This window comes from Callorhinus ursinus, unplaced genomic scaffold (assembly GCF_003265705.2).
Source record: "Callorhinus ursinus isolate GAN/ISIS: 27379988/994484 unplaced genomic scaffold, GSC_fseal_2.0 scaffold17, whole genome shotgun sequence".
NCBI classification, from domain to species: domain Eukaryota; kingdom Metazoa; phylum Chordata; class Mammalia; order Carnivora; family Otariidae; genus Callorhinus; species Callorhinus ursinus.
The window spans coordinates 38,493,828-38,506,665 of NW_027397079.1; the positions used below are offsets into that span (position 1 = coordinate 38,493,828).

The window sequence follows — 12,838 nt, forward strand, 5'->3', positions numbered from 1 at the left end:
TGAGCATTTCGTGGAATACGAATTCCTAGGTGAGGAACAAAAACAAAAGTTGTAATGAAGGCAAGAGTTGTAGTGTCCTATCACTCTAGAATTTTGCAGAGTGACTAGATCATATAAATGATACAATAAAAATAGCAGTATGCGGTGTGCTTCATCTAAAATTCAATAGTAAAAAAAGGTGTGAAGTTTAAAAAGTTAAAATAAAAAAAATAGTATGCCAAGTACAACTCCTCTCAATTTGGTAAACAAACATAAGATCAGACACTGTGGTGTGTAACCTGCAAGTAACCTGTGTATCAGAGGAAGAGATTGTATCACTCAGTGAGGGAGACCAACAAGAACATAATCACAGAATAATATGTTTTCGTAAAAGTAGGAATGGGCAAGAAGTGGTACAAAAGAACACAGGAAGGACTCCAAGGACAAGAAATCACAAAAGCTTCTTGGAAAGGGGGGGGGCCTAAGCCAAGACTTGAAACACTAGAGCAGTTAGCCAGGCCAAGGAGGGAGGAGGAGATGGCTATTTTGGGTAGAAATACCATGAGCAAAGCACAAAGCCATAGGGCACATACAGCACTGTGGGCACTCCAAGAAGCTGGGCATGGTAATACGTTAGGATAAGAGTGGGTTGTGGGAGGAGGGCAGCTTCCCATCTTTTAGGGTCCCATAGGAGACACCTGGGAGCTTCTGGAGGACTTGAAGCTAAGGTCTGAAATGATTAGAATTATATTTTAAAATCTGATTTGCATTTAGAAAAATGCTTCTGGTGACTATGGAGAATGGAGGCCACATCACAGGGTTAGAAATCAGTGGCTATGCTGGCAGTCCAAGTGAGAAGAAATAAGGACCCCATAGCCCATAAAGGTGGGGATGGCATGACAATGGGCAGGCAGCTCTGCTTCCTGTAATGGCGGAGTAAGTAATTTGGGTCAATTCACCCTGAAGAAAATTTAAAAATTGGATAAAATATAAAAATGTTTTTCTGAAGACATCAAATTGCTAATGAGGTAGTGAAGGATTGTTGCACCAAGATCTAGGAGAAAACAGAAGTCCTGGGAAGTGAGTTCAGCATTTGGCCAGGCCAGGTGTTAGCCAAGAGACTGAATAGCACCGCCAAAAGCCAAACAGCCAAATGCAGTGATCCTAAATCTGAGGTCCACAGACCGTTCAATTCAGGGGGTCTATGATCTCGGTTAAGAAAAAAATTACATCTTTCTTTTCCTTAACCACTAAATGAAGCTTAGACTTTTCTTCTGTTACTAATCTAGGCCACAAGCCATAGTAATAGCCACAGTACTTGTGACTTTGTCATCAACAGAAATCAAATGTTTTCATTAACATTTACAGTTGTTGCAGATACCTGAAAATGTCATTTACGTTCATCACTATGCTAAATTACAGTTGGTATTAGACCTGCTGCAAGAACTTGCTATTTAATACATAGAGAAAACATGTATTACCATATCACAAATTTTTAATCAGTGTTTTGATAACTTCATTGGAATATAATAAGTTTCCTTTGTAATCCTATTTATTTTATGATTTTAGGGGCACTTGGGTGGCTCAGTCAGTTAGGTGTCTGACTTTTGATCTCAGCTCAGGTCTTGATCTCAGGGTCATGGGCTTGGGCCCTGTGTTGAGCTCCACACCTACTTTAAAAACTTAAAAACAAGACAAAACAAAACATTGTTCCAAGGAGTCCATAGCTCCATCGGATTGTCAAAGGACAAAAAAGGTTAAGCACCTCTTGCCTAGTGGAACCAGTGGCACAAAAGTTAGAGTTCAGTGCCTGTGAAGATTGAGAGTTCTGGTAAACCATCCTCCTTTGGGATCAGCATTCAGGGAGTAAAAGAGAATTAGAAGTAAACCAAGCCCTCACACACAGATTTTAGGTCAGCTTTGAATCATGTGGATGGTCCTGAAAACTTCAAACTTGTAAATTGGATTAAAGCAATCCAGACTGCTGGTGAACAGAACTAAAATCATATCTGAAGAAAGAGAACATCCTAGGGCTCAAATGGTTTCTATAAATAATTTTTCAAATGCAACATCTAACATAAAATTAACTAGGCACATAAAGAGAAAAGATAATATTGTGAGAACCAATAGAAGCAACAGATAACAGAAAGTCAGGTATTCCAAATGGTGGAATTAATAGGCACAGGCTGTAAAACAGCCATATTCGTGGGGATAAAAGATGAACTCCAAAATTTCAGGGAGGAACTAGAAGCAGTACAAAATAACATTGCATATTTGAAAAAAAAGGGGGGGTTAGCAATGAGCAAGTCTAAAGGAGATGACCATTTAGATTGGAGGTGAGTGGAAATTACAGTAGAAGAGAGAAGTCTAGAATGACATCCAATCTGGGTAACTGTGAAAACAAAAATTACATTAATTGGTATAGGAGAATATAGAAAAATCTTGTTAGTTGGAAGTAGAGTGAAGGAAATGATGATGTCATGGACGTATGGAGCTTAATGTATTCATGGGACATGAAAGTGGAAATTCCTGCAGAAGTATGACTGGCTTCAGCTCAGACAGGAGGTCTGGCATGAAATATAACATGGAAGTCATCAGTACTTGGGTGAAGTTGAAGTCCTAGGAGCAAGTGAGATAACCAAAGGACAAGTTTAGACTAGAGGGTGTGAAGACAGTTCCATAGATCAGGGATTCTGGTTACAAGTGATGAAACTCAACCTGAGTTAACTTCAGGAAAAGGAATTTCCTGGCTCCTGTAACTGAAAATGGCAGCCGGCCTCCAACGACCAACTAGGTCCACAGATTCCAACACTACGTTGAGAGGGATATGCGTGTGTGTGTGTGTGTGTGTGTGTGTGTGTGTGTGTGTGTGTGTGTGTGTGTACCAGTCTCTATCTTTTCTCCTGCGTCTCCATGTCTTTTGACCTTACTCTCTCCTGCAGATGGGGTTTCTCCTGAGCAGGAAATAGAGCGCAGGCAGCTTCATGGTTACTCCACTCCAGCGTAGTGAATTCACATGTTCAAGTCCCACCCCTCCAAGGTGATGCTATTTGGAAGTGGGGTCTTTGAGAGGTAATAAGGTTAGATGAGGTCATGAGGGTGAGACTGCAATGATGGTATTAGTGCCTTTATAAGAAGAGGAGGAGATCAGAGATACCTCCCTTTCCACCATGGGAGGACACTGCAAGGAGGTAAGGAGGTAACCAACTACAAGCCAAGAAGTAGGCTCTCACTAGAATCCAACCATGCTGGCATCTTGATCTCAGACTTCCAGCCTCCAGACCTATGAGAAATAGTTGTCTGTTTTTTAAGCCACCCAGATTATGGTATTTGTTTTGGCAGCCTGAACTAAAACAGCATACAAAAGTTCCATGGACGGGCGCCTGGGTGGCTCAGTTGGGCCTTCAGCTCAGGTCATGATCCTTGGAGTCCCAGGATCAAGTCCGGCATCAGGCCCCCTGCTCAGCAGGGAGTCTGCTTCTCCCTCTGACCCTCCTCCCTCTCATGCTCTCTCTCTGTCATTCTCTCTCCCTCTCAATAAATAAATAAAAATCTTTAAAAAAAAAAGTTCCATGGAATTTCCATCCTGGGAGTCTCTGAGAAAGATGTAGCTGTGTCCTCTGTCAATGGGAAATTGGGACTTCCTTGCTGCTTGTGATTCACAGCCAACCAAGATTCTTTAGACTCCAGTGACCTTTAAAGTGAAACTGCTTAAAAATAAACTATTGGGACTACACCAAAATAAAAAAAATTCTGCACAGCAAAGGAAATAATCAAAACTAAAAGACAACCTACAGAATAGAAGATATTTTCAAATGATATCTCCAAAAAAGGGTTAGTATTCAAAATGTATAAAGAACTTGTACAAAGCAACACCGAAAAACCCCAAATAATCCAATTTAAAAATGGTCAGAAGACATGAACAGATATTTTTCCAATAAAGACATAAATGCAAATCAAAAACACAATGAGATATGACCTCACACCTGTTAGAAAGGCTAAAATTAGAACCACAAGAAACAACAAGTGTTGGCAAGGATGTGGAGAAAAAGAAATCCTCATGCACTGTTGGTGGGAATGCACACTGCTGCAGCCACTGTGAAAAACAGTGTGGAAGTTCCTCAAAAAATTAAACATAGAACTACCATATGATCCAATAATTTTTTAAAAATGAAACTGAGTATTTTCCCAAAGAATACGAAAATGCTAATTTGAAAAGATACATCCATCTTTATGTTTATTGCAGCATTATTTACAATAGCCAAATTATGGAAGCATCCCAAGTGTCCATCTATAGAGGAATGGATAAAGAAGATGCGGTATATATACACAATGGAATATTACTCAGCCATAAAAAAGAATGAAATCTTGCCATTTGCAACAAAATGGATAGATCTACAGGGTATAATGCTAAGTGAAATGGTAAGTCAGAGAAAGACAAATATCATATGCTTTCACTCATATGTGGAATTTAGGAAACAAAACAAACAAAGGAAAAAAAACAGACTGTTAGGGCGCCTGGGTGGCTCAGTCATTGAGCGTCTGCCTTCAGCTCAGGTCATGATCCCAGGGTCCTGGTATCAAGCCCCGAATCAGGCTCCCTGCTCAGCGGGAAGCCTGCTTCTCCCTCTCCCACTCCCCCTGCTTGTGTTTCCTCTTTCCTGTCTCTCTCTGTCAAATAAATAAATAAATCTTTAAAAAAAAAAAAAAACAGACTTTTAACTACAGAGAACAAACTGATGTTTACCAGAGTGTCGGTGGATGGCGGATGGGTGAAACAGGTGAAGGGGATTGAGAGCACACCTTGATGAGCACTAAACAGTGTATAGAATCATTGAATCACTATATTGTACACCTGAAACTAATATAACACTATATGCTAATTATACTAGTATTAAAATTTTTTAAAAATGAAACTGCTTAATTTTCATGAATTAAACAAAACAGACAGGAGTCTGGACATGATGACCAATGATGAAGCCATCAATTTGTATGTGGTAATTATCATAAACTAGATCTGATGACCAATTTGATCTTGGTTTTTAAGGGATAAATTAGTTTTATGGGATAAAAGAAAGCAGGAAGAAATGGCTGGGAAATTATTTAATTGAAAGGAAGAAGGAAGGAATTAAGCAGCTTTTTAAAAAAAAAATGAATGTTAAAAGGCCAAAATTCTCTCGTATTATGATTAGCAGGAGGAAAACAATGGAAAAGAAATGGAGACTCATAAAAATCAAGCCGCTTTTCTAAAGTATAAGTCCACACACTCAGGAACATGTATAAAGAACAAAAGAATCAGAAAAATGACAAGCGACAAAGACAGAACTTTTTACCAAGAGGAAAGAGACTTATATGGTATCATGAAGAAAAGGCTGTTTGTCATAACACTGGATTGGTCTACCAAAGAAGTTTGTAGAAGCTAAGATCTTGGAGATGCAAAAAAAGTCATAAATACTTTTCTGTTCCTGAAAGCTTTCAACACTTGCTTGCCTAAACCTTGCAAAGGCTTGGACCAGAAAATCTCCCAAGTTCCCTGGCAGTTTTCAGTCTGCCAGCAGCCCAGCAGTCTTCTGAAGATTTATGCCCAGACCCACACATGCCTCTTTCAGAAAATTAACACTAAACCCTTACATTTGCAAGGTGCTTTTTGTTTATCAAAATGTTTTCCCAAGGAACAGGTTACCATGAAATAATGCTGGGATTTGGAGTCAAAACTAGGCTCAAGTCCTGAATCTGCATTTTTTTTTTAAGATTTTATTTATTTATTTGACAGAATGAGAGAGCACAAGCAGGGGGACTGGCAGAGGGAGAGGGAGATGCAGGCTTCCTGCTGAGCAGGGAGCCCAACAAGGGGCTGGAGCCCAGGCCCCTGGGATCATGACCTGAGCCGAAGGCAGATGCTTAACCAACCAAGCCACCCAGGTGTCCCCCGAATCTGCATTTTTATCGACTCAGGAGCCTTGGAGAAATCACTTCCTTATATGTAAAACAGGGAGAATAGTAACGCCAACATAACAGGGTTGTCAGAAGGAAAAAGTGAGATGAGGTGTGAAAAGGTTTTAGAAAATTCTTAAATATTAATACATATATAAATTGTTCATTTATTGCTGTCTTTTTCTACAGTACCTTGATGTAGGCAGAGATCCCTATCGCATTTGTAGACTATCATGGCTGTTCGTAATTACCACTAAGTGATTTGGCCAAGACGAACCTAGCACCTCTGACGCAGAAAACCAGTTATCTTTCCTTGACCCCACATCACTTGTCCAACAGAAATATGTTCTAGCCTTGTGCTCTTCAGATGGGAGTCACTACAGAAAACGCCTCCCCAGCTCCCCAATTTCCGTGTTCTGTGTTAAGTAGTAAGGTTGCATATCTTGTTGTAGATCTTTTCCACTTCTAACTTTGGTTCAATATGTTCTTCCAACTCAATGTTTTTTTGTGGGTGAAGGTTTTTAAAATCTTTGAGACTTTTGCATGCCTGCATGCACATGTGTGTTTCTGTGTTTACCAGATTTGGGAAATTTAGGTGTACATGATAAATACACACAATCCTGATATTAGGAGGTCTGAATAATGGCCAGAAACTCACCTTTCAGTCCACATTAGCTTTGAAAGCAATGCTAGGATCTCGTTGAACTAGATGTTTGGCATTAAGACAATGAAGATGGAGAAAAACCAACTCTTACACAATGTAGGTCAATTGGAAACCTAGAGCTTATTGAAAAGGACCAAGAGCAAGAGGAAAAGAAGAGAAATATAGAAAAACACAGTCCAGCTATTTCTGTTCCTCCCAAATAACCTCACATTTAAAATAACAAAAAAGTGGATTTAATAAACAGTAAATACAGCTATAACAGACTGATATTAATGAAGCAAAATAGGGGTACAGATAGAATTATCAATGTAGACTGCAAGGCAAAAAAGATTAAATAGGATAAAGAGGGCTATCATTCGTTGATATAAGATAGACTCACTAAGAAGGTATAATAGTGCTCAGTTTTCATGCACCAAACAAGATAGTATTGCAATAATATAAAGCATAGTTATCAGAGAGTATATGAATTTGAGAAAACCACTATCATCATAGAAGATTTGAACAACTCGTTTCTCAGAATTTGAATTCAACTGAGGGAATTTTATTTTAACAAAAGAAGAAAACACTTTTTTTTAAGAAAATCTGTTCACATTTTGACCAACAAAGAAAATCTCAATAAATTTCCCCCAAATAAAGGTAATAAAGACCATATTTTCTGAATGCTAAAAATTAAACCCCATGTGGTCAGCAACCTTGCCATTTCTGTTCACCTTTGTACCTCAGCACCTAACACATCCTTTACCACGTTGTAGGGATCCAGAGTATTGGTGCATAAGAAAGAAAGGAAAGGTGACCCACAATATAACTCTAAATCAACATGAAAAATATATCCTCCCCCAGGATCATCCCTTAGAAATTTCAGTAACATGCTTAAGAATAATTCTCACAGGGGCATCTGGATGGCTTAGCTCACTGAGTGTCTGCCTTCAACTCAGGTCGTGATCTCAGGGTCCTGGGATCCAGCCCCACTTCGGCAAACTCCCTGCTCAGCAGGGAGCCTGCTTCTCCCTCTCCTCCCCCCTCGTGCTCTCTCTATCTCTGTCACTATCTCTGTCTCTCTCAAATAAATAAAATCTAAAAAAAAAAAGGTAGCCCACGGCGCCAACATTATTAACCCACCCAAGAACTACTACTTCATTTAAAAATATACAAATGGCTTACTATAAAACTTGGCAAGAGATTTGATTATGCATCTCGCTGAGAAGAAAATGGAAATGGAAGAAAATATATGAAAAAAATACTACATACCATTTTCATTTAAAAATATAATCGGGGCGCCTGGGTGGCTCAGTCGGTTAAGTGTCTGACTCTTGATTACAACTCAGGTCATGATCTCAGGGTCGTGAGATTGAGCCCCACATGGGGCTCTGCTCTGGGTAAGGAATCTGCTTAAGATTCTCTCTCTCTCTCCCTCTGCCCCTCCCCCGCCCCCTCTGCCGTTTTCTCTCTCTCTCTCTCTCTCTCTCTCTCTCTCTCTCAAATAAATAAATAAATATTTAAAAAAGGAACAATCAAAACAATCATGAGAGAGGTGCCTGGGTGGCTCAGTCGTTAAGCATCTGCCTTCGGCTCAGGTCATGATCCCAGGGTCCTGGGATCAAGCCCTGCATCGGGCTCCCTGCTGTGCCGGAAGCCTGCTTCTCCCTCTCCTACTCACCCTGCTTGTGTTCCTTCTCTCACTGTGTCTCTGTCAAATAAATAAATAAAATCTTTAAAAAAATCATGAGATACTGTTTTTCATCTATCATATTGGAACATATTTTAAAGTGTGATCATTCTAGTGATGGTGAAGCTATGGAAATAGGGCAACTCTTGAAGGTTATTGGTGAAATTATAAACTTACACAGTCTTTCTGGAAGCAATATGGTGGTACTCATCAAAGTTTTAAATGTGGGTACCATTTGAACTAACAGTCCTCATTCTAAATATCTGTCATGGAGAAATTCTCACACATGTACACAAACGTATGTATACAAGAGTTTTTCGGGGTCGCTTCATTTTTGTTTTAAAGATTTTATTTATTTATTTGACAGAGAGAGAGCAGTAGCAGGGGGAGCTGCAGAGAGAGGAGAAGCAGGCTCCCCACTAAGCAGGGAGCCTAATGTGGGGCTCAATCCCAGAACCCTGGAATCATGACCCCAGCCAAAGGCAGACGCTTAACTGACTGAGCCACCCAGGTGCCCCAGTATCCAACCGTTTTAGTTGCACTATTTTATTGGCAAAAAATTTGAGAATCACTTACGGGGTGCCTGGGTGGCTCAGTCGGTTAAGCATCCAACTCTTGGTTTCAGCTCAGGTCATGATCTCAGGGTTGTGAGATTGAGCCCTACCTCAGGCGCTGCGCTCAATGGGGAGTCTGCTTCTCTCCCTCTCCCTCTACTCCTCCCCCTACTCATGCTCATGCTCTCTCTCTCTAAATTAAATAATCTTTTAAAAATATTTAGAATCACCTAAATGTGTATAGTAGAGTATGGTGGACCCATATGATAAGAATACCATGCACCATAAGGTGAAAAATAAGCCACATCTATAATATGAAAAGATGTTCACAGCTGTATATATATTAAGTGTAAAATACATATTGCCTTTATTTTTTTTTTCATATTGCCTTTATATATATTCATTCTGAGGCCATTTTTGTAAGAAAAAAAATCTCCAAACCTCTATATAATTAACAATTTTACCTCCTTGCTGGTTTTTTTCTTTATTTTTTTTTAAGATTTTATTTATTTATTTGAGAGAGAGCACGTGCACGAGCAGGGGGCGGGGCAAAGGGAGAGGGACAAGCAGACGCCCCACTGAGCAGGGAACCAGTCATGGGACTCAATCCCGGGATCCTGGGATCATGACCTGAGCAGAAGGCAGACGCTTAACTGACTGAGCCACCCAGGCGCCCTTTTTTTTTATTTTCCTTTAAATAAACCTTTGATTGATTGAAGTAAAACATACATACAGAAAATTACACAGGGAGCTCACCTTTGGTACCACCGCCCAGATCTAGAAGTAGAACCATTATCTAGGAGCCTGGAGTGTGATGAAAGGTCTAAGCTAGGTCCAGATGTGTGAGTTAGCATATGAAAGTCATTGAATAGTTGTCAGAATTGGATCAGGATCTCGGAGGAAAAGGTCTAAGGTGAAAAATGCAGAAGGCTGAGGACTTGGGGTGCCTTACGATTGAAGTGACAGAGAATACAGTGGTCTGCAGCAGAGACTCGGAGAAGGATGCCAGAGGTAAGAACACAGCCCCTGAAGCAATCTGATCACATCTGGCGCAGGAGCGCCATGCCCGCCGGCCCGGTGGGATTCCTTATGGAGGTACTTTGTGCCCTGTGACCCTGTCGCTCTGGCCACAACTGACTGAACCAGAGATCCAAGCCCCAGGCCCTGTAGGAGCGATATTGGTCAATGAGTGCCTCATCCAGGGACCCTCCTCTCTCTTAGGATCACACACACACACACACACACACACACACACACACACACACACACGGCTTACAAAGTAATAAATCAACACAGAAACAGAAACATAGAAAGAAAGCAGTGGCGAAATGTGATTGGGGAGAAGATCAGCCCCAAAAGTGGGCAGCAGGTCACTGGACAGGGAAAAGCCCCAAAGCCGACTCTGTCAAGGGAGAGGCCGAGAAAAGTCTGTCTCCCCTGGAGAAAGGAGCCGCAGTGCGTGGGAAACCCTCCCCTCCCTGGAAGCCTGGGTCCGTGTCATTGCCCTGCCCCTCCTCGTCCCCGACCACAGCCACAGATAACCCCAGCGTGACCCCTAGGGCTGTCTGGTCAAGGCTGGAGTGCTGGCGGCCCAGGGCAAAGTGTCTGAGTCACACTTCTTGTCACATCCTTTCACTTCCCCAAGTGGTTCCGACGCGAAAGGCCTTTCGGATTGGCTGCCTCCAGGTGCCCGCGCCCCGCTGCGGCTGGCCGGCTGGGGGTCAGGAGCCCATAAATACTTCCGGCTGCCGAGAGCGGCCTCAGACTAGGCGAGCTGCCGCGCGCGCCGCTGCCTGGAGCCGCGTGGGTAAGTGCGCCCGCCTTCAGGAATTGACGGGCTCCCCGTTGGCGCCCAGCCCACAGCCACTGCTTGCCTGTGCTTCCTTTTACCCACTTTCGTCAGACATTTGCGGGCAGGGGACCCCAGGGGAGGAGAAGCGCGCGATGGGGCAGGGAGGAGGGGCAGGCTGGGCTGCAGCGGAGAATGCCAGGTCCTTCTGCCCTGTCCTCAGAACATCGTTGCCCTCTTGTCGAAGGTCCCAGTGCTGCCGGCCCGTCTCCTGTGCACCGCCCCATGCACCTCTGCCTCAGCCACAGCCCGTCCCCGCAGCAGCTCCTGCGGGCTGGCGGAGCCCAGCTGCGGCCCCTGCGGTCCTTAAGCTCCTGTCTGGCACGACCTCCTAAACCCCAGGGCCCCAAGAAGCAGGTGGTGTTTGCAGACACGAAGGGGCTCTCGTTGACAACTGTGCACCTGTTCGAGGATGCTGTGGGCGGAGACTCGGAGGAGGGCTCGTGTCACCTGTCCAGCTTCCCGCGCCCCGCACCCCCCCCCAACCCTCTGCGCCCCGGGCCTCTCGGCCCCTGGGCCGGACTCGGGGTTTCCGGAGGCGCCAGCAGAGCCGGAGCGTGTGCCCCGAGCAGAGCGCGGGGCGGGGGCGCTGCCTGCGAGGCCCCGTGCGGGCGCGCACTCTGGCCTTCCAGAAGGCAGTGCAGACGCGCACGACCTTTGATGCCAGCGACTCGTTCCAAGAAGCGCCCCAGCGTTGGTGGTATAGTGGTGAGCGTAGCTGCCTTCCAGAAGCGCCCTGTGTTCACACGGCCGGTCCTTGCAGAAGCGAGACTGACAGCTTCGGCTTCCAGGTGGCGAGGTCACTAGAGTCCCCGGGCCCTGAGGACGCCATCCGGTTCTGCATCTCTTTAGGGTGTGCTCAGCAGCTTTTGGGGAACAACAATCAAGGACAGAACTGTTGCGTGGTGCCCAGTTCACAGTCCTGCTCATCAGACTGAAATTGAACTCTCTCGAGGGCCCACAGGCTGAGCCCTCTGGGATTACTTTTCCTGCACAGGCAAAGCTTGATTTTCTTGCCCAGGTGGTCCGTGTTTCCTCTCTCTCCAGGAGCTTCCCCCAGACTGTTTTTGCTCCCGGATTCATAGTGGGAAAACCGGACTGGGGCAACTCCCAGCCACGCCCCCTCCTCGGGGGCGGGGGAGCCCAAGCCTTGAATGCCTTGCATTCTTCTTTCCGGGGGGCAGGCTCACTTCCTGACCGAAGGGATGAGATTTCCTTCCTGAAGATGCTCGGTATGGCACCTTTTTACCCTTCGCAGGGAAGGAAGCCTTTGGAATGTGGAACAGGAGAAACGTAAATAAAGCTTTTAAATGTAAATCTTTAAAAGGCCTGGCAGAAAGTGTCCCTTAGGGCTGGGTGGGTGGGTGGCAGAGGTCAGGAGGAGCTCTTTACATTGAAGATGGAGATGCAGCACAGAAATGTGCTTTTACTTTCCCCTCTATCCAGAAAGGGCTAGTTTTCTGGTAACTCAAAGTCGTCTTGCCTCTTCAACTTTTGCCAAAAAAAAAAAAAAAAGTTTGTTAGAGCATCCTCAGGAGTTCATCTTGTATTGTCCACCAACACCTGACCTTTCCCCCTCTTCCAGCAGATAAGAGTCTGGGAAAACTCTGTCTACCTCCAATAAATGTACTTAAAAAACAAATATTTTTAACTGTTTAGCACATTCTTTTAAGTGTAATTTACCTACACCCAGAAGCCAGACCTTTGTTCCTATTTGCCCCTGCCCCCCCCCCACACACTTTCCCTGTTGTATTTATCCCCCTGTACTGAAACTGCTAATTGAACTGTTTGCTCCCCTCAGAGCCTGGGAAAGGCTGGGGCAGGCCCAACCATGTACTGTACTTTGCTGGCCCATAGGCTGGCCACCCCTGAGACACTCAAGACATATGGTTTGAAATAATGCATGAGTATTCATGCCAGGTATGCCCCCAGCTTCAATTTATAATGTTCTGAGATCCTTAGCCTTTGGAAGATCTTAACCTCTTTTCAGAGACTGTTCATTCTCTCAGATTATCCTTCATAGATGACAAATTTTTAACAAAAGTGTTGTTTTTGTTTTTGTTTTTTAATCTTTATCTCCTCTCATCCTTGACTTCTTGGGCTACGTTTGTTTGTGCCTGTGGTAGGCTAATACACGCAATCATAATGGTTGAGCAAGCAACATTCGCTTTATTTATTTTTGTCCCTTAGAG

At 43.7% G+C, this 12,838-nt stretch overlaps 1 long non-coding RNA gene across 1 annotated transcript; it reads left to right on the forward strand.

Annotated features, from left to right (window-relative positions):
- Positions 1-9,406: 9,406 nt before the first annotated feature.
- LOC112834577 (uncharacterized) lies at positions 9,407-12,288 on the forward strand. The gene is made up of 2 exons (XR_012381186.1): positions 9,407-10,604; positions 10,834-12,288. It is a non-coding gene; the product is annotated as an uncharacterized lncRNA (long non-coding RNA).
- The last annotated feature ends 550 nt before the right edge of the window (positions 12,289-12,838 follow it).